At 40.6% G+C, this 22952-nt stretch overlaps 1 protein-coding gene across 8 annotated transcripts in view; it reads left to right on the top strand.

Annotated features, from left to right (window-relative positions):
* Positions 1-22952, top strand: part of PCLO (piccolo presynaptic cytomatrix protein) — a 385933-nt gene that overhangs the window by 267153 nt on the left and 95828 nt on the right. The window lies entirely within an intron of this gene.

The following is a 22952-nucleotide window of genomic DNA, read 5'->3' as shown; positions in this document are numbered from 1 at the left end:
TGCCAGTTTATCTATGGACAAAAATATAATATGTTTGTTTCTAATTAATTCAATTAACTATTTGTATTTCTTTAGTAAGAAAAGGGGGAAAAATACAAAGTAAAGATGATAAACAGAAAGAAAACAGTTCTCCCGAGCAGAATTCAATTCACATATTTTTTCTGAATGGTAAATATGCATCAAAAGTCAAGGTTAAACCAAAAGCACTTTTCAGATTAAAACCAAATGTATTTAGAAAGAAAAGTTTTAATATGTTGTATTACAAAACAGTGTCACCTGCATTCACCCTGCTGCTTTTTGCATTCTTGGTGTTTCTTTGCTGATATTGTAATGGCTTACATATTATTGAATGATAGAATAGTGCTATTGATTCAGCATGAATTATAAGGGGATTTACCTTAATTTAGTGTGTTTTGATTAAGTTGTTGCTTTGCCTTCCACCATACAAAAGAGTCTTTTGTAACTGTGCTAGATCATTGGTTCATTATGAAGCAAGTAAAGAGGAAATGAGGTTATTCAACATTTCTCCAAAATTAAGCATTTCAAGAAGGAAGATGAGCAGTTACTGTTTGGAATTATCTCAGTCTTTTTTGTTTCTCTTGTCATGAACTTCACTGGAAAGCAGAGTTTAAATAGGCTCTTCATTCACCACTTAGGTACATTTTAACAGTCATAAACATCATCTTGGATTTACAGGAGAAGTTCAGGCACAGGTCTGTTCTGTTCACAATGTATTTCAAAGGTTTATTCCTATCTTACAGAAAGACAAATGGGATAATAAAATATATATTAATTTCTTTCTACCATCATGTGATCAGACCTGTTTCTGAGCTGACCTTTACAAAAGTATCTTAGGCCTGGGTATGTTGGCATAGACCAATCCAACCAAAATCACTATACTTAATCTGTAGAATTTGCCTATATGATGTCCCAGAATATGTTTTATTATTGATGGGTTAAATATTTTTTCAGATACATAACTCTTTTCTGCAGAATAAACCATTGTTATAGCATACAAGACAAGCAGTTCCCCTTACTGTCATTTAGCTTTTAAGTCTTTCTTTTGTGCCTAGTTTACTTTTGATGTTGTTTTTGCATGGCTGTCATAGATCAACAAAGAATATTTGGCTAGGTCATTGTTAGTTTTGGTTGGTTGGTTTAGCAGAAATATACCTGGTGCACTTTCATTCTGTGCTCTTCTGCAGTGGTTTAGGATGTTACCTGCCCCCCCCCCCCACTTTAGAAATGCCCCAGCTAACTCAGACGGGCTCTGGGAATATAAATGAAGCTATTTATTTACAGCTAGCACAATATACAAGCAGCTATTTACAATATATACAGTTATATACAGAGATATACAAGTTAAAAGTAATACAGAAGCACAACTCCCCTCCCAGAAACCTGAGTCCCCAGGAGGGGCTCTCAACCACCCCTGCACCTCCCCCTGCCCCTCTCAACTTTACCCCAATCCTGAGAAAGAATAAAGGTGCAGCCAAGAGGTTAAGGAGCAAGGTTAGTGGCAGTGAGGTTAAGGAGATGTAGCTTCATCTAAAGCCAGATGCAGAGTGAGAAAATGGCGAAAGTTATCTAATGTTTAGCTTTCTTGTTCCCATACATCTCAGCGAGACTGTGAGAGAAGGAGACACAACCATTGTTTTCCTTTTTTCAGCCAATTATCTAGTTCTTTTCACCAAAACATTCTAGCCTGCTTCAAACTAGCACACCTTCAAAAATGCTAAAATCTACTGAGGTCTTCAATCATTCTCATATTGATCTGGGTAAATTCATCCAAAATGCTAATGTTACCAGTATTGCTGATAATGTTGTGTCTGGGTTGTTTTCCATCTGTTTGCTGTCTGTCACATCACATACAGAAAATGTTCTGTGTCATTATCTGTAGGTGACAGTTAGATATTAGTGATTTGTATAGTAATCCTGAGTTACCTTTTTCTGCTGAAATGCTGCATGACTTCGAGGTAGAGTATAAACCTAGTCACCAAGTAAACATCTCATAATGTCATTACAAACTAATATCTTGATCCAATAGACTTTCTAATAACACAATTCATTGCAGAAAAAAATCCTGTCAGCCTAATTAATTTTCTAATTCTAAACTCAGAATACACTGGGTCAGATCTGAAAACCCTGTCAATAGCATAAGGAACAAGGACAAGATTAATGTGGTTATGAAGAAAGTCAGAAGTTCTAATTGCTGCCTATGTGACCAGAGAAGCACACACAGCATCACAGAATATATCTGGTTGGAAGAGCCTTCCAAGATCATTCAGTCCAACCCTTGACCCAACGCTGATGGGTCAACACTAAACACTCTCCCTAAGCAGCAGCTCCACATGCTGCTTGAACATACCCAGGGTTGCTGACTCCTCCACTGCCCTGGACAGACCATTCCAATGTTTGAGAACCCTTTCAGTGAAGAAGCATTTTCTAATATCCAGCCTAAACCTCCTCTGGGGCAGCTTGAAACCATTTCCTCTGGTCCTGCTCCTTGTCATCAAGGAGAAGAGGCTGCCCGCTCCTGGCTCCAGCTCCCTTCAGGGAGTCGTAGAGAGCAATGAGGTCTCCCCTCAGCCTTGGCTTCTCCAGACTGCACAACCCCAGCTCCCTTAGACACTCCTCATAGGCCTTGTGCTCCAGGCCCTTCAGCAGCCTCGTTGCCCTTCTCTGGACACACTCCAGCACCACAATGTCCTTTCTATAGTGAGAGGCCCAGAACTACACCTATGAAAAAATGACACGCTCTAAAAGACAGATTCCTTTCCTTGGGGAATAGCAAGCCATACAATTTTAGCTTATTTAAATAGCTTTGGAGGAGTCTTAGTGCTGAAAAGTTTATTTATAGTTCTGACTGGCAAATACCAGTCATCTTGGTTCTCTCACCTTGAATTGCTTTCAGATGTCAAAAATATCTCTGATTCATCATTCACTGGCAAAAGCTGGGGGTGGAAAACTCGTTGCACTGAGCTCTAGTGCAGGAACTGTGTCAGTTTGATAGATAGGTCTGTGCTCCCTCTTGTGTTGATGTTGATGGAAAACAGTTCAGCTTTGCTCCACCTGGTAAATCTACTGGGTGAGTGGCCTTTCTGCTAACATTTTTCAAAAACAGAAGAAACCAAAGAGCAGAAATGAAATACTAATGTGTGTTACCAGCTGTTGCACATGTACTGGATACCCTCATCCTCCAAGTTTTCTTGTTGGACCATTTCAACAGGATGACTGGAGAGTCTGAGAAACAGTGAACCATGGGTATCTTTGCTCCAAGTTCCAGCCAGACAAACTGTGTTGCATTTCATAAGCCAGTAAAAATTCACCAGGATGAAGAGAAGACTCTGGAGTAACCCTGGAGCTGCCTTCCAGTACTTGAAGGGATCCTATAGGAAGGCTGGAGAAGGACTTTTCTTAATGGCATCTAGCCATAGGACAAGGGCAAATGGTTAAAGCTGTGGGAGAGTAGGTTTTGACTGGATCTTAGGAAGAAGCTCTTCACTGCAAGGGTGGTGAGACTCTGTAAGGTTTTCCGGGGAGGTTGTGGATGTCTCCCTCCTGCGACTGTTCGAAGCCAGGCAAATGAGGCCTTGAGCAGCCAAGTCAAGTTGAGAGGTGTCCCTGCCCATGGTGGGGAGATTGCAGTATATGATCTCTAAGGTCCCTTCCAATTTAAGCCATTCTGTGATTCCCTGACTGTCCAGTCCACTTTATCAAAACTATTTCTTGTAATATCATAGACATGTTCTGGATGTTGCTTGGAAAATACAGTGTGACTGAAATGGTCATAGACACCTAAGTATTTGGGAAATCAGAACAGAAGCAGTAAGTCACTATCCTTCTCTGTGCTCCTCTTAGAATCATAGAATCATACAATCAAGCAGGTTGGAAGAGACCTCCAAGATCATCCAGTCCAACCTAGCACCCAGCCCTATCCAATCAACTAGACCATGGCACTAAGTGCCTCATCCAGGCTTTTCTTGAACACCTCCAGGGATGGTGACTCCACCACCTCCCTGGGCAGCCCATTCCAATGGCAAATCACTCTCTCTGGGAAGAACTTCCTCCTAACATCCAGCCTAGACCTCCCCCAGCACAACTTGAGACTGCATCCCCTTGTTCTATTGCTGGTTGCTTGGGAGAAGAGAGCAACCCCCACCTGGCTACAGCCTCCTTTCGGGTAGTTGTGGACATCATTGAGGTCACCCCTGAGCCTCCTCTTCTCCAGGCTAAACAACCCCATCTCTGTCAGCCTCTCCTCATAGGGTTTTTGTTCCAGGCCTTTCACCAGCTTTGTCACCCTTCTCTGGACATGCTTCCCTCTTATCCCTGGGTTACAGATGGGTCAAGTGTAACACTGAGTCATCTTGGGCATCTGTTGGTGGCAAATCACCAGGTCTTCCCGAGTTTTAAAAGACTACAGGCAGTGCTACTTACTGTTTAGCCAGATAAAATTAGAAATATTGATTGAGGCATTACAGTGGAAAGAGATTTTTTCCAGTCCCTATGAAGCTAGGGATAGAGAAAGTACCAGCATGCCTTCTTAACTCCTTCTCATAATTACTCTTCTGGCAGAAAGGAGAAAGCATGATGAAGCTGGAAAAATATGAAAAGAAATTAAAAGGATTAAAAGGGAGGAAAAAAATTATTGCAAAACTTTGGATGAGGTCTTAAATGAGCTGACATAGCCTTCCTATCCTGTGCTTCCATTTTGCAGTTTAACTGCTTTAACTTAGTACTACATTGGAAAAAAGAAAGAAAACAACCAAAAAAAAAAACCCCAAATAATTAACTTTACCCTGTTCTCTGAGTATTAGTCATAGTGATTATTGTTCTGTCCACACTTATTCTGTGGGGTTAGAAGAGAATTGAGCTTGCTCTCAATATATTCCCTGGTCTACAGGCTCCGATTTATCTGGACTTTATCTGACTTTATCAAAGGAAATGTGCACGAAATAACAGGCAGTGCCATAGATTGGTTGAAAGCTTTACCCTGAAGCTGTTTAGAAAGGACTTAATCTAAACAAACTCCTACATGCCTCCATCAGCTCTAAGTCTTCACTAGCATATTTTTTTTCTGCAGTGTACTTCTTTCAAATGAATAAAACATTATTGTTCTTCCTAAGTGTGGCAGAGGGCACTCAGCATACAAGAAAATGCCTTTTAAATATTTAGATTTGTTTTAATTGAGTGTCTATTCTAAAAAAATATCTTAGCAGAAAGGATACTCCAACAAAACATATCAATTCCACATTATGGCTACCTTTGTATCTGTTGAGAGTAAAGAAAGGAATTAAACCATCTTTCTCACCCTGGCAGCATTCTTAGTCCTGGTGTTAATAAGGCAGGACTTGAGCTGTACTGAGCGTTTAGTTTGGCCATTTACTATGATATAAGAAGGAAGCCTGAATCACCAGAAGAAATTAGATCTGTTTTGAATCTATGTGAGGCATACAGAAGGAAAGGGTTTTTGCAAAGATATTGCATTAGAAATGTTTTTGTACGCCTGACGTGTCTGTTTCAGTGAGATAAAGCAGGTAACAGGAATCTGTAGTGTTTCTTCCCAGTACTCTAATTACTTTGTATTTAATTTTCCTGCAATAAAAATCAGCACTGAAAATTGCTATTAGAGAGAAACTTGCATCTAAGAAGTAGTTGAACATCTGTGTAGACTGAGCTTTCAGAATCTTTTTTATGCAGTCTAAAGCAGGAGATAAGAGACAATTTATGGGCCAGTTGTATTTTTTTAAAGCTATGAGAAAGAAGAATTAAATTAATACATATTAGAATCATAGAATCAACCAGGTTGGAAAAGATCTCCAGGATCATCCAGTCCAACTTGTCACCCAGCCCTGTCCAATCAACTAGACCATGGCACTAAGTGCCCCATCCAGTCTTTTTTCTGAGCACCTCCAGGAACAGTGACTCCCAGCCTCTTGTGTAATGCAAGTTACACTGTTTCACTCATGCATTCAGTTTTGTTATATGCCACATAAACTAACACAGAATATGCCTTCTTTGTGATCAAGAATTCTGAAGATGCCTTGAACAGCTAATTATTGCTGAAAATCAATTGTATTGGAAAAGCCCTATCATTCAGATTGCACCAGGAAAATTGATTCTTAATAAAAAAAATAAATCATATCATCAAGAGATGTCTTTAGAGAGAGAGTCAAATTTGAGAGAAAAGCAAAATAACTTTGATGCTTCTAGCAGAGCGTAGATACAAACACACTTAGTATATGTTCTAGAGGTAATGAAGTGTCACAGAATCATAGAATCATAGAATCAACCAGGTTGGAAGAGACCTCCAGTCCAACCTAGCACCCAGCCCTATCCAGTCAACTAGACCATGGCACTAAGTGCCTCATCCAGGCTTTTCTTGAACACCTCCAGGGATGCTGACTGCACCACCTCTCTGGGCAGCCCATTCCAATGGCAAAGTAGAGAACAATTACAAGGATCAGGCTAAAAGCATGCATCAGATGATTTACGACAGACTTTGGAAGGTCACTGGTAGAAATGTTATTTCTGTTATAATTTTCAATAACATTCCACTAAGATCATATTAGAAAGCTCTACTATCTGTTGTAAAGTACTGATGTGTAGCTGTACAACTAGCAGCTATTAGACACACTGCATTTGACAGCTGTTATTCAGGACCTTGATGTGTACTTTCTGTTAGAAAGAATAGCCTGATTCTTCTTGGAAAGAGTCCTCATTGCTTCCAGAAAATGTGCTTGAAGCCCTGTTCCCAGCTCATGAGAAACAGCAGTGGTGTTGCCATCAGGCTGCCCACAAAGCTTTCTGGACTCCTGCTAAGACCACAGACCTCTCTGCTTAGAATTTCTGCCTCTAACATTGTCAGACAGTATTAATCCAAGTGGTCCAGCCTTTCTGTCTTAACACTTCGTGGGTAATTCATGCTATGTTCCAATACTGTGAGTACTATTAAGGTTCATTTGTCCTCCTTCTATTATTTTTAATATGATCTCTCCATTCTTACATCAGAGACATGGTTGCTGGCCAGACATTGACTGTACAACACTGTTTTAAAATCAGATGGATATTTGTAGGAAGATGAAGTTATAGTTCCTGTTTCTGCATTCCCAATACCCATTGTGCAGATTATTGTGGGCTGAAACTAGCAGACTGAGAGTTGGATGTGGTTCTAGTGTGAAAAAAAAACCCAGAGAAATCAAAATAAGAATCATCTTGGAGTACAGGTTAAATATAGCTATGTCCCTCTGGACAGCTTTCCCTGTTCTTGGCTTCTAAAATGGCATTAAAATGTTTTCTGTCTACACATAGCAATTTTGACCTTCAATCTCATTCCTGAACTCTGGAGCTCCATGAAGAGTAGTTCAGCTTTGTCACTCCAGAGAGTGTTGTGCTAATGTAAAATATAAGAGAGACTTAAATGCCAAGATTACTTTTTTTCCCAGGAAGAGTTTGCTGCTAGTTAGGTGTACAGTCACTGTCACTGAGCATCTTGGAGGCAGCATGTTAGCTGTGTGCAAGGTGCAGTTCCCAGAAGAGGCTCTCAGACAGCACATCTGGATACTGCAGCAAGCAGACATTTTTTATTACTTGTTCTTTCAAAGTAATCTTCTAGATAGGTTTATGCAAATTTCATTCTTCCATGACTATAAGGAGCCTTATTAACAATTTACTGCAAAGAAAGAAGGACTACTGAAAGTGCATTGTCTCAGAATAGAGTATTAACTGTCTTTTAGATGGAATTTGCTCATGGTAATTATGGCTGCTGCAGCCCCACATCCCCTCTCCCCCAGCTAAACACAGACTTCGAGGTGAGGCTTGCGAGGAACTGATCTTGGTCATCTTTTATCTCTACTGCCCCCTAGTCCTTTTGTTTGCTTGGAGAACTAATTGAGCATAGCTAAAAACACAGGAGTGTAAACGAAGTTCTGCTGTGGAGAGGAGGCTCTTGCTCCACAGAGGCAGCCTTTGCAGCTCAGAAATTCTACCTTTTAGAACAGAACCTTAGGAACCTCACTCACTCCCCTTGGTGAATATAGACATATATATATCATAGAATCAACGAATCATAGAATCATAGAATCAACCAAGTTGGAAGAGACCTTCAAGATCATCCAGTCCAACCTAGCACCCAGCCCTATCCAATCAACTAGACCATGGCACTAAGTGCCTCATCCAGGCTTTTCTTGAAGACCCCCAGGGACGGTGACTCCACCACCTCCCTGGGCAGCCCATTCCAATGGGAAATCACTCTCTCTGGGAAGAACTTCTTCCTAATATCCAGGCTATACCTACCCTGGCGCAACTTGAGACTGTGTCCTGGGTATCTGGCAGAGATTTTCCTGTTATGAGTGAGTTGTATGCATGTTTTGACTCATTTGTCCAAATAATTTAATGAGTTGTTCAACAGTATTTTCCCAACCTTTAATTTTATTGTGTTGGAGGGAGAGCAAATTTAATTGTAATAAATTATTGGCTGTTAATCTCCTGCTTTGTCTGCCTCCTTCTCATCAGCAGTAGGTAAGGTACAAATTAGAGGTGCTTGACCACAGCACTTCAGTGTTTTTAAAAGCAACACGCTCACATAGATAAAGCATGTCTTTTCTGTAAGCATTGAGTAACATGAAGAGAGGAAATAAAGCAAACCAAGATATTTCCAAATTACTTAAATTAGTACCTCTGGAGGTACATAGAGGGAAAAAAAGTCTAATCAAGTTATTCTAGAATTTTCCAAGTTATTCTAGAATTTTCCAAGGTTTTCTAAACAAGCTCTGAAGCATCTGCTACCAATTGTTTTCAGAGGAGATTCTGAGCTGTACTGTGTTCTGACCTGATCTCATTTGACAGAGATTTTGTCATTCAATTGAAAAGGTAAAGGAACTTAAAGAGCAAAAAAATATTTTTATATAGTCAATTTTGCAGTATAATGCAGTACCAAATGGACTATTATGTAAATTAACACAGAAAATGTTTTGGAAGTCAGCTTAAAGAAAAAAAAAATCTATGAGCAATCTCAAAAGACCTAAATAAAGATTTTATGTTGAATTTCTCAAAGCATGTTTCCTTCTACAACCTAATGAAGTTATCGTAAGGTACAGCTGGGAAAATCTTACCTGGAAATCTTCATGTTTCTGTGAGAGAAAAGGAGTAGGTGATTAACTGAGAGCAAAGTGTTGATTAAAAATTACTATCTAGATTTATAATTTTGCTACGGTATGTTGGATATAGTAATATTAAATGCAGTGATTTTATAGAATTGTGTGACTGTGGTGCAGCTATTGTCCAGCCATGGACAGGAGAGAGTTCAGTAAGTGCTGATAGAGGGTTGGAATGACCTTAGAGACAGGTGTAGCAAATGTAAACAAGTGTAAGACTGGGGTCTGTGGTTTTTGCCTATCTCTGCTGACTTAGAATCACCAGACACAGTATATGTGTTGTTGAGAGAATATGAAGAATGTCTGTGCCAAGTAGTGCGGAATCCTAACGCAGGTGCATGGAACCAGTCGGAGTCTGAGATGATTTGTAACCTTCTTGTGTAGCCTTCTGATTAAAAAGTATATAACCCTATGCTTGGGGTGCAATAAAGGGATTCGGATGGGATTTGGATTTGGATTGGACTCGGATTTGTATTGGCCTGTATCAAGCTTTCTTTTCCCCATCTCTTATTACCCCCTGATACTATGGTATTGCAGCCTATGACAATGGTACATATGAGAGTTTTACCATTTAGAATTAGATAGATACAGCTTCACACTTCTATATGAAAAAGCTGAAGTAAAGTCAACTAAGATATGTTTGTAATCTAATGATATGTCTTAAAATATAAATGAAATTGAAGATATTGCCTTGCTAGTCACAGGATGTTAGGGATTGGAAGGGACCTCCAGAATTCAAGCCCCACTCCACTGCCAAAGCAAGATCACTTAGGACAGGCTGCACAAGAATTCGTCCAAGTGGGTTTTGAAAGTCTCCAGAGGAGACTCCACAACCTGTCTGGGAAGCCTATTCCAGTGCTCCACCACCCTCATGGTAACAAAGTGTCAATTTATGTTGAAGTGGAATCTCCTGTACCCACTGCTCCTTGTCCTGTCACTTGCGACCACTGAAAAGAACCTGGTACTCTCTTGACCCCCTACCTCTCAGATATTTGTAGACATTGATAAGATCACCTCTCAGCCTTCTCTTCTCAAGACTAAACAGCCCCAGGTCTCAGTCTCTCCTCATAGAAGAGATGTTCAAGTCCCACAGTCGTCCTTGTAGCTCACTGTTGGACTCTCACCAGGAAAATCCCTCTCTCACTTGAATTGAAGAGCCCAAAACTGGACACAGTATTCCAGATGTGGCCTCACCAGAGCAGAGTAGAATTATTGAAATTATTAGTGACTGAAGCTTGAAATCACATTCCACCAAAACAACAACCTTTTGATTAAAAAAAAAACATGAATCAAAAGGTAGATTTGGATTTCATTTATACCTTAATCACAGTATCACAGTATCACCAAGGTTGGAAGAGACCTCACAGATCATCAAGTCCAACCCTTTACCACAGTGCCCAAGGCTAGACCATGGCACCAAGTGCCACATCCAACCTTGCCTTGAACTGCCCCAGGGACGGCGACTCCACCACCTCCCCGGGCAGCCCATTCCAGTGTCCAATGACTCTCTCAGTGAAGAACTTTCTCCTCACCTCGAGCCGAAATTTCCCCTGGCGCAGCCTGAGGCTGTGTCCTCTTGTTCTGGTGCTGGCCACCTGAGAGAAGAGAGCAACCTCCCCCTGGCCACAACCACCCCTCAGGTAGTTGTAGACAGCAATAAGGTCACCCCTGAGCCTCCTCTTCTCCAGGCTAAACAATCCCAGCTCCCTCAGCCTCTCCTCGTAGGGCTGTGCTCGAGGCCTCTCACCAGCCTCGTCGCCCTTCTCTGGACACGCTCAAGCATCTCAGTGTCCTTCCTAAATGCAACTATCTGATAACAGACCTTTGCCAGCTGTGAACTGTTTCTAATTAAAAAAACAATGACTGAAAACTAGATCTGCTGTGCTTTTTTTCCTGTGCAGATCCTGAAAGTTTTGAGCCAGAAATGAACTCTGTATTTCTCCTTGTATGTAAAGGGAGTGCCTCGGATCCAAAACGAATGTAAAACTCTTTGATCTATCTCTAAATACAGCAGCAATCAGAATTACTTTAATTTTTGTTTTATATGATCCACTTGAAAACTTATAGGTAGGTTAATATGGTCTAGGTAACTTTTCAAACTGTTGTTGTTAGGGACTTAAGTCTTACCATTCCTGGAGAAATGGAATTGGTCTTGATTTGGACGTTTTGTGGAGAAGAGTACTGACTTACTACAAAATGCAAGTCTTTGCAGACAATTATGTTCAACTCAGCAAGAATATCACAGTATCACAGTATCATCAGGGTTGGAAGAGACCTCAAAGATCATCAAGTCCAACCCTTTACCACAGAGCTCAAGGCTGGACCATGGCACCAAGTGCCATGTCCAACCTTGCCTTGAACAGCCCCAGGGACAGCGACTCCACCACCTCCCCGGGCAGCCCATTCCAGTGTCCAATGACTCTCTCAGTGAAGAACTTTCTCCTCACCTCAAGCCTAAATGTCCCCTGGCGCAGCCTGAGGCTGTGTCCTCTTGTTCTGGTGCTGGCCACCTGAGAGAAGAGAGCAACCTCCCCCTGGCCACAACCACCCTGAGCCTCCTCTTCTCCAGGCTAACCAATCCCAGCTCCCTCAGCCTCTCCTCATAGGGCTTCTGCTCGAGGCCTCTCACCAGCCTCGTCGCCCTTCTCTGGACATGCTCAAGCATTTCAATTAATCTTTTGTATTACCTATTTTCTTTGGGTTTTGGAGACCAGACATAAAGTATCATAGAATCATAGAATGTTTTGGATTAGAAAGGACCTCTAAAAATCATCTTGTCTAACACCCCTGCATCAGGGACATCTTTCACTAGATCAGGTTGCTCAAAGCCTTGTCAAGCCTCACCTTGAATATCTCCAGGGATGGGATCTCAGCTACATCCCTGGGCAACCTGTTCCAGTGTTCCACTGCCCTGATGGTACAAAACTTGTTCCTAACATCCAATCTATATCTCCTTGATTTCAAACCACTGTCCCTCACTCTATCACTACAGACTTTTGTAAACAGTCCCTCTGCAGCCTTCTTGCAGGCCCCCTTCCCTTACTGGAAGGCAGATATTATGTCACAGTATCACAGTATCATCAAGGTTGGAAGAGACCTCATAGGTCATCAAGTCCAACCATCTCCCTGGAGCCTTTTCTTCTCCAGACTGAACAACCTCAGCTCCCTCAGCCTGCCCTTGCAGCAGAGGTGTTCCAGCCCCCTGATCATGTCTGTGGCCCTCTTCTAGACGTGCTCCATCAGATCCATGTCTTTCCTGTGTTGAGGGCTCCAGAGGTGGATGGAGTGATCCAGGTGAGATCTTGACAGTGTAGCACAGAAAGTATACGGTAGAATGAGCATTTTTTGGATTAGCATGTGCAGACATTTCCTTTTCCTGGGAACTGGAATATAAAATGTTAAAAACCTGAAAGCAAATAGATTCCAGACTGAAGATCTTAGTGTCTGGCAGATGTGGGCAGATAGCAAATACATTCTTCCTGCTCCTCTGAAAGGATGCAGTGTATGTGAGGTGGTTCAAACTGAATTTAGAATGTGAAGCTTTTATGAATATTTCTACGTGGTAAAAAAAATGTAGCTTCTAATGTTTAGGAAATACAGAGAAAACACTCTGCATTTTTGGTGACAGTTTGCTAGGAACATAAAAAATGCAGAGTAATGAGTCTGCATCTCTAGGCCTGCTTCTGAATGCCAAGAAAAATCCCACTGAAATGTATTAAGAATTTAATTATAATGTTCTTTATTTTAAATTTATCCACCTCTGTATGTCACATTAAGTATATACTTGTAAGTTGTGACTGCCAGAGACCTTTCCCTGGGGACTCATTGCTGCCAAATCAAAAGGACTTGCTAATAACTGAGAATCATTAAGTATTCAAAAGTCCATAAGGCCTTAAAGATGATAGAGGCAATCTGTCTGAAGAAAAAGACCTGTAAGATTTTCCAGTAGTAGTGCTTCTACTATAGTTGTTCCTTAGTCTGTGGAACCATACATTATTTTCTCTTGTTTGTTTGTTGCTTGTTTGATTTGTGGCTTTTGTTTGTTTTGTGTATTCTTTTCATAAATTTATTCCTAAGAAGCCATCAGGGAGAGAAAGACAGAGATCTATGTCTACTGGAAATTAAGGGCACATGGAACACACTTGGATTCTTACTTGCTCATGTGCTAGCTTTCTGCTTCCCTCCCAAACCAGCTCAGGTCAGGAGGAGGCACCTCTGAACTATTCTTCAAAGACACTCAGACAAAGAGGGCTGGGTTTGGTACTGCACAAAGGCCCTGCTATTTAACAAGGGTTCAGCTCTCAGAAGCACCGTTGGGTCTCTTTCTGAGACAGAATAAGACTCGTAACAACTGCTGTTTTGTACAACAGCAGCAAGGTTGCCTTAGCTCAGACCTACAAGATTAAACATATGGCTTGTGCAGAAAGATTAGGCTACACTTGCACAGTAAATATGGGACAGTCCTATCTTGGAGAGGTAGGCTGCACGTTAACTACATTATGGCAGGCAGGAGGTAAAGAGGACATTAGGATAATCTGGTTAGCTCTAGACCAAAGGATTTCTAGAACTTCATGGAAAGCCATGTGGTGAAAGGCAAACTCCCATAGACCTCATCCGTGTCCATCATACTCATCATTAGAATCTCTTTGCATAGGAAAGATGAGCACCATTTACCTGTCCAAGTGCAATTACAGTGCCATTTAGTGGTGCTGACCAGTCACCTCCAGGAACAGACAATCTGATTTCATCTTAGTTGCTAAATAATGTGCTGAACAGAATCCCATGAAATTAACCTTTATGATGGCATAGAAAAAGGAAATGATTCATTCCAGGCAATATTCATCACTGTGTGAGCACTGAGCTTGCTAAATTAGTTCAGTCATAGTGTGGGTGAAGTGGAATCAATCAATTTCATTCCTACATTTGCTGCTCATGCTGACAGTTTTGGAACTGCTAAATAGGAATAAGCATTGACTTATGTCTAAATAAACCAAAGGTTTGTATTGCATTAACTGATTAGACTTTCCAGTTGGTCTGAAGTGACTGATCAGAGATTGCTGAGCATTCCTGAGATTTGTCTGAGAGAAAGAATAAAAGAAAGCATGTTTCTAGGTAAGGGCTGTCATGACTAGTGCTAATGGAGCAATAGAAACAGTTTAGATCTTAGACGACACTAAAGAAAAGACAATCTTTCATCTTCTTATTCCCAAACCACTGGACTATTTTTAGAAGTATCAACCTATCTCAGCAATGTGTCTCCAATTCACACAGCAGAACCTGATTTGATTAGTTGCAAAGTAGAGACTTTCTTCTGATTGAGTAGCTGTAAGAACGTGAGATAAGAAAAACTGGCTGGATGAGGCACTTGCTGCCAGGATATAGTTAATTAGAAAGTGTTAGGTGATAGGTTGGACTCAGAGGTCTTTTCCAACCCAGTTACTTCTGTGATTCTGTGAAATGTTTAGGGAAAAGTGAAGATCCAATGGAGGCACTGAACGTATCGTCAGGTGTCACCATGACTCCTGATTATGATGCAGACAGACTCGTAGCTATGGTAAAAGCAGCTTTATGCTAGACAAGTGCTTAGTGGAACATGAGGTGAAGTATGCATTTCCCTGTATGAATACCCACCAGTGATGCATGCTGACTGGCCGCAGTGCCATCTTAGAGGTCCCGTCTCTAAATGGAGACTAGCTGGGAGAGCACCTGACAGCAACTAGCAGATAAATGGTTCTCACTTGTGCCTACAATTTCTGTGCATATGGAAAATTTTGGTGCTACCTAATAGCTCCCCAAGTCCAGAATGTCAAGCATGTCAAACTCCATACAGGAATGTTTTTGCAAGGGATCTATAAAAGCCTGTTAACTAGATTAGCTAATGCTTCACACTAAACGTTTCTAATCCAGTATACTTAATTATATATATCTTGAGATGTGATATGCTTTGTTTAGAAGTAAAGACCTACTAGTGCCATGGGCAAATATAAAGATTTCTGTGTTTCCTAGCTTTAAATCTATGAACTGAAGTCATTACACAACTTCTTTGATTTCAGCAATATAACAACACAAGAAATGAAATTATGAGACCTAAGTGCTATGATGTCTTTACAAGTTAAATTTAACTTGTCAAAGTGAGATAGATTATTCTAGGCCATCCCTTAACAAGTTTACCACTATAGGTCCATGGAATCATGGAATGGCATAGGTTGGAAGGGACCTTAGAGATCACCTACTCCAACCTTCCCACCACGGGCAGGGATGCCTCTCAACTAGACTCAGGTCAAGGCCTCATCCAACCTGGCCTTGAACAACCCCAGGGAGAAGGAATCCGTAACTCCCTTGGCCAACCTATTCCAGAGTCTCACCACCCTCACACTGAAGAATTTCTTCCTAAGATCCAGTCTAACCTACTCTCCTTCATCTTAAAACCATTCTCCCTTGTTCTATTGCTATTGCCAGACACCCCTATGAAAATTCTGTCTCCAGCTTTTCTGTGTGATCCCTTCAAGTAAACACTATAGCTGTTGATGCACACCTGAGTGCATGTCATATACTTCAGAAAGCAAAACGTGTAGAAAACTCTCATAATGTCTTTAATCAGATAAATCATCTAACATGTCCCAGAAACAGCTAATTCAACATGTATCGTGTGATAGATATGCAAAAATGTATGTATGTGCCTGTATGATTACATGTGTCTGCACACGCACACACATGTAGCCATGTGTAGCCTTATGACAGTCTGGGGCCAATTACATGAGATTGAAGAGGTGCCAGGTCTTGCATTTGGGTCACAATGACCCCATGCAACAATACCGGCTTGGGGAAGAGTGGCTGGAAAGCTGCCCACCAGTGACCTGGGGGTGCTGGCTGACAGCTGGCTCAACAGGAACCACAGTGTGTTCAGGTGGCCAAGAAGGCCAACAGCATCCTGGCCTGTATAGGTAACAGAATGGCTAACAGGACCAAGGAAGTGTTTGTACTAGGTAATATCTTCTACTTCTTAATCCATGGAGAATTTTTCCTCCATATTCCTGTTTAGTCTATCCTTGGACTTCAATCATAATGACCTTCTACAAAGTAACTACATGATGCATGACTCTATGTTTTTACTTGTTAGAGCCTCTCCTCCCAGTATCATCATCCATAACTAGAACATGAGCATTAATTTTAGAATCATAACTGGGGCAACGTGTCTGTTTCTCCAGTGTCACTGAATTCAGTGGAAGAATGAGTAAAGTCATGCTCAGCCTTAATTTCTGAGAGATGCAGAGGTTAATGAAGTTGAGTCCCCATCTGAAGCTTGCATTTATATGTCTTCAGGATGCATTATGAGTTCATTACTTTTAGAGAAAATAATTATTAGTTTTGCCAAAGATAAAGAAATGCCTTTGAAATAGTGATGAGTTGATAGAGAATTTAGCATTTCTTTGTATGCTTTTTACCCAAGGAGAACTGCTCCAATTCTCTTTCATCTCTAAAGCATGTGATATCATTTGTGCTTTATTTGTCTGTTGTGTTCAATGTGTTTGTGGAATTTAGAGCTTTGGCTGGTATTTTTTAACTGCTTATGGATATTTTTACTTTGTTGCACTTGTGACAAAGCTGTTTCACAGTATTTCACAGATGCAATTGCTCAGTTTTGAGGGGTGGGTGCTTTTACTTACTTTTTTCCTAGAAGAAAGAAAATATGTACTTTTTATTCAGTTAAACACCACATTTTTTCCCCCCTTCTTTTACCTCTGAAATAAGTGCTTTGGTGTAAACAAGCAGAGATGATTGGTTTGCTCTCTTGTTGTTTTTTTTTTAGCACTAATAAATGTAAGATATTAGAATCATAGAATCATAAAGTCAGTCAGGGTTGGAAGAGACCACAAGGATCATCCAGTTCCAGCTCCCCTGCTATGGGCAGGGACACCCTACCCTAGATCAGGCTGACCAGAGCCTCATCCAGCCTGGGCTTAAACACCTCCAGGGATGAGACCTCAACCACCTCCCTGGGCAATTGATTCCAGGGTCTCACCACTCTCATGGTGAAGAACTTCCTCCTTACATCCAGTCTGAATCTCCCCACCTCCAGCTTTGCTCCACTCCCCCTCATCCTGTCACTACCTGATAGCCTAAAAAGTCCCTCTCCAGCTTTTTTTGTAGACTCCCTTCAGATACTGGAAGGCCACAATATTAGTCCCATGAAAAACATTTTATCCTATACAACAGCTTGGGTGAAACAAAAGCAGTCTTAAAAGACTAATATTTAAAATGGTCCTTATTGACCTATAATATATATTTGAGCTTAAGTCTACAGAGCTGAAATGTCAGCTTAACACTTGTATTTTGCAGTTTAAAAATAATACTTGATATCTCACTTGGGGCATGGTTTTGAAAGAAAATAGGCCACTGCAATACCCAGTGAGGCTAAAGTGGGTATGCAGCACTGAAATTTCACTAACAGTTCAGTGTCTAAATGTGGTTTTGAAGCATAATTAAGACACGAGTTTTAAGAAATAGAGGCAGAGGTTGTTGTAAAGCTAGCACATAGTTGCTAAATTAAGACTATGTGAGCATCAGAATAGACAGGCTCTTTACTGCACCTGCTAGCATTCAGAATTTAAGATATTTTTACCAGTGACTGTACCAAGTAGTTTGTCTATTTCTATGAAAACCAATGAAAAAGAACCACACATTTATCATATAAGTCCTCTCTAAGAACCTGCAGCTGTAAGGCATTTGCTATTGAAATTATTACTGAAATGGGAGAGAGGTGGCTCTATCTGAACCTAAACCAGTACAAGTTTAACTTGTAAATATGACCATACACAATGTTACCATCTCTATTTGATTACAGCTCTCTGGCTGTACTCATCAATCACATTTAAACCTGCTGGATTTTTTTGGTTCATTCTTCCTAGCTCAGGTTATGCCAAAGCAGGTAGCAGCACTTGAGCTACCAAGAAAGGTTGCTTTAGGAATTGGAAGAGACAGAGTTCCAGGTAGCTTTAGCCAGGGAGCCCAGTTGCTCTGAACCCAGCAGTGAAGTTAGACTACCATTAATGTCCCTTAGCAGGTGTTCCTAAAAATGGCACTTGTGCTTAATTTTATCACTGAATGTGAAATTAAACATAGTTACTGAAAGCAGAAATCCTGGAGTTTTTCAACATTTCTGTTAAATTCTAGTCCTTTCGAAGTGGTAAATTTTAGTATCTCTCATTTTTCTAGCAGATATATAACCTATACTTCTTAAAGTTGAATGACAACCATTTTCACTAAAAATGTTTTTGCATTAACTATAATGATATGAAAGTTTAAGAGTTTAATATTCAGTTCTTGATACTTCAAGTACTGTCTCCTACAACTCTTTTAATTTTAGCAAGATTTCGGATGCACAAACATCATTTAGCTTTGCTAATAACACTTGGCACTTGCAAATCTCAGAGTTAATGTGCAGTACCATCATCTTTTCATCCACACCTTCTTAACACAGAAAGAAACTGAGTCACAAATTGGCTTGCCTTGGTGATCACAGAACTACAATTCAGACTCGGATGATGCCCCCTTAATCCTCATCAGTTGAGGAGCACTATCTTTCAGTTTGTTCTTCTCATTGTTGCTTAGGCACAGCTGCCAGTTTGCAAAATTAAGAGGGAAAAAAAAGTCCTTTTGTATCTCTAGGATAGGCTTATAATCTTAGATGACAAATGAGGAAGTTGGTGCACATACTTTAAGGTGCCTGAAAAAGGTAAATATTTAACCTAAGCTTGTATTATTGGCTTCTTTTCTAACCACAAGTGAAAGAAGAATACCCCCAGGGACATGATTCATCTTATTCTGAACAGGTGTCAGCTGAGATGAAGCATCCTAAGAGGAGCCTGACTTTCTTCATTCATTAACTGCTCAAAATTCCTAGACAGATATGGAAGCAAGACTCTTATCTTTAGAGTGCTAATACTTGGCACATTGTCTGTAAGCCCAAAACAAGCTAAAACCAAAATGAAGATTTTGTCTGTCTGTGTGACACCTTTTCCTTGCAGTCATGCTGCTATCCATGGTTCTGGATATGTTCAGAAATGTATTTTTTAAATATATTATTTAATTCATTTTCACCTATGGTTCAGATTATTGTTTGTTCAAATCAGTCACTAATCAAGCAAATCTCCTTCACATACTTTTTACTGTGGTCCTGCTGCTATGGACATGCTATATTTAAGGTATTTGTAGGAATATAAATTTAACATCTTAAAGAGAAGCATGGGAAATGATGGATTAAATGAAGTCATTCTGATAGTTAGAACTGCATAGTTCTGACAACTCTGTGAAGGGAAAATATTTTGATGTTGCATAAGAAACCAGGAGTTTTTTGATCTCTGTGAATAGGTTTCTGTTCCCTAGGGAAAACCCAGTGCCTCTTGCTTAGAAACTGTTCTATAAAGTTTTGTTGGGTTTTTGTTGTTGTTGTTGTTGTTGTTGTTTTTCCTCTTAACTTGTTTCACTGGCACATCTAATCACATTTCTCCAACAGTACTTATTTATTTGATTAAATATTAGAGTTTTGATTTCCATTTTAGAACTTATCATTAAGAATCTTGACACAGATCTATATTCTAGAGTGCAAGTGCACACTGCTGGCTCATGTCCACCTTCTTATCCACCAGCATCCCCAGGTCCTTTTCTACAGGGCTGCTCTCAATTTCATCGTTCCCCAGCCTGTATTGATGTTCAAGACCTTGCACTTTGCCTTATTGAACCTCATGAGATTCTCCTCAGCCCACCTATCCAGCCTGTTCAGGTCCCTCTGATTGCATCCCATCCTTCAGTCTTATCAGCCACACCACTGAACTTGGTATCATTTGTAAACTTGCTGAGGATGCCTCAATCTCACTATTGATAGCACTGGTCCCAGTACCAACCCTTGAGGGACATCGTTTGTCACCTGGCTGTATCTGGACATTGAGCCCTTGTATGAAATCATCCAACCAATTCCTTTTCTGCTGAACAGTCCAGACATCAAATCCATATCTCTCCAGCCTAGGGAGAAGGATGTTGTGGGGCAATATGTTAAAGGCTTTACAGAAATCTGGATAGATGACATCTGTTGGTCTTTCTTTGTCCACTGATATACTTGCATCATCATAGAGAGCCACTAGGTTAGTCTATGACTTGCCCTTGATGAAGCTGTACTGACTGCCTCAAATTACTTCCCTCTTCTCCATGTGTTCCTGTATAGCTTCCAGAAGGATCCATTCCATGATCTTCCTGGGCACAGTGGTGAGGCTGACAGGTCAGCAATTTGCAGGGTCCTCTTTTTTCACCCTTTTTAAAAATGAGTGCAGTATTTTCCTTCCTCAGTCACCAGGGACTTCACCTGACTGCCAGGACTTTTCTAATATGGAGAGAGGCTTTGCAGCTGCATCAGCCAATTCCTTCAGAATTCTGGGATGCATGGCATCAGGTCTTAGATTTATGTACGTTGAGGTCCCTCAAGTGGTCCTGAACTTGATCTTCCCTCACAGTGAGAGGGACTTTACCCCACTGGTTCTCATCTAGTGGTCTATCAACTCCAGAGGAGGATGGAGCAGGATTGACAGTGAAAGCTGAGGCAAAAAACTTGAGTACTTCAAGCCTTGTTGACAACGGCTTTCCATTCTCACCCATGAGAGGAGGAACGCTTCTTTAACTTATATACTTTCTTTTGCAATATAATGATATTGTTCCAAGAGAACAATGAATAACATAAGTTGCCAAAACTCTTCTTAAAAGGAGAATCATACAATTGGGAAATAGATACATAGAGGTGACGAGAACTGCATAGCACTGCCAGCACTTTGTATTCAGTTGCTGTAGTTTTCAGGTTACATAACTCCTACAAATAAGGTAATAGTGAGTAATTTCTACTTTAATAATCACACAGTGTCAGAACTGTAAAGTTATCCCTGGGGTATAGAGGATGATTATCTGGCAGAGTGACTCCTATTACAACATGTCAAGTACAGATCTCACTCTATCCTATGTGACAGAGTGATATTTTAAGGTCTTCAGTTATTCTCATTAAGAAGACTTTTTACTTAAACAGTGGTGCTTGCTCACTGTGAGTCACAAAAGCTTTCTGTTCTTTTTAGTATATGACCTTAGGTAGTGTTACCATCCAATGTGTAGCCATGGCCTTTGCTCACTCCTAGCAAATAATAATGTCATTATTTTCTGAATTAGACTCTAGTCCTTTAGTGGAGACATTGCTAAGGACCAGAGCTTCATCAAGCAAGAGCAGACTCCCAAAAGAGTGCAGATCAGGAAGCAGCAAAGAGGAAGCAGGTTGAGGTTCCACGGTTAAGACTAACTTTTCTTTTGGATTAGTGTTCTTTCTCTGTTGGGCTTTCTGGATAAATCTGTATTCCCAAATCCGTGTTATCCTGCACGTGAGGATGAATTTATGCAGGCATTGTGTCCAGAGAGCAAGATATGCTGGCTATTGACTGGTCTTATTCTCTGGGTTTCTTAGATTGACAACCATGTAATGGTCCTAAAGGTGCCTTTAGCACACTTTTAGCAACTGCTGATGGTTGTATCTTTTGTTGCTCTCCCTCATATCCCTGTGAGTCACTATAAAGTATACTGCTGTTATTCTCTGTTCTTCTTGTCCTTGTCTTGATCTCTTCTGGCCTTTGTTTATGGTGTCAGGATGCACTTTGGTTTAGTCAGTTGTTTGTTAGTGTGGCTTTACCCTGACTTTTTAAGACTGTCTTCACTCTCCTGAACTAAGCTCCTGCGAATCACATGCAAATTTGTTGGGAACTTGATGACCTGCTAAGGTATGTGCCATGGATCTCCTTTTTCTTCCTTCATCATAGCTTCTGGGAGGCCTACATCTGTAAATTCTCACCCTTGTTTCATTCATACTAGTCTTAAGGTTTCTACTAAGTAGCTACGCTTGATGGAGCCAAGACCCTAATATTGATAATTTTTGGTCTCTTAAATCAGTTTTTCTTGTCACTTGAGTGCTAATTAAGATACAGCAGAGTGCTATGTATTTGATGTTTCTCTGATGTAGCAACAATGACTGGTCTTTATGGAAAATATTTTGGATGAAGAAAAAGAAGTGATGGAGAAGAGATAGGAAACAGAATGGAATGTCATTTATAAATCCTCCATTGACATATAGACACCAACACTACTGGAACTGTAGAGGCTGTCTCTCTTGGATCCACTCTGTTGAGCCTGATCTTGGCAGGGATTCACATTGTTAAAAGGAAAATGAGGCTATGAGTATTTTAGCAGCAGCCATTGGGCTGCCTCCTACATGAGGTGTGGGTAGTTCTCTGTAGAGAACAGACCATAAAAGTAGGGGGGGTGGGGGGAGTGTTTTTCAATTTGAAAGTAAGAGGAAATTTTAACACTAATAACTTATGTCACTTTTGTTTTAATCTAAATAAAGAGTTGTGGGGAGAGTTTTAATTGTTTTGACAACAGAACAGTGCTTCTAACAGAATTTTGCTTGACATGTTTGCAGTAGTAACTTTTACTGAATCTAGAAACTAAGTAATAATACAAAGTGATTTTTCAGACACACACTTAACTTCCACAAAAACTGTACACGTGCATCTCATGACATGTTCCTCTTGCCCCACCAAAAGGCAATTTCACACCCATTAAGAAAAGTGTGTCCAGTAGATTGAGGGAGGTTCTCCTTCTCCGCTACTGGGGTGACCTTATTGCTGTCTACAACTACCTGAGGGGAGGTTGTGGCCAGGAGGAGGTTGCTCTCTTCTCTCAGGTGGCCAGCACCAGAATGAGAGGACACAG

Source organism: Pogoniulus pusillus, chromosome 4, assembly GCF_015220805.1.
Source record: "Pogoniulus pusillus isolate bPogPus1 chromosome 4, bPogPus1.pri, whole genome shotgun sequence".
Taxonomy (NCBI): domain Eukaryota; kingdom Metazoa; phylum Chordata; class Aves; order Piciformes; family Lybiidae; genus Pogoniulus; species Pogoniulus pusillus.
The sequence above is the reverse complement of the archived record's forward strand: the minus strand, read 5'-3'. Positions and strand labels throughout refer to the sequence as shown.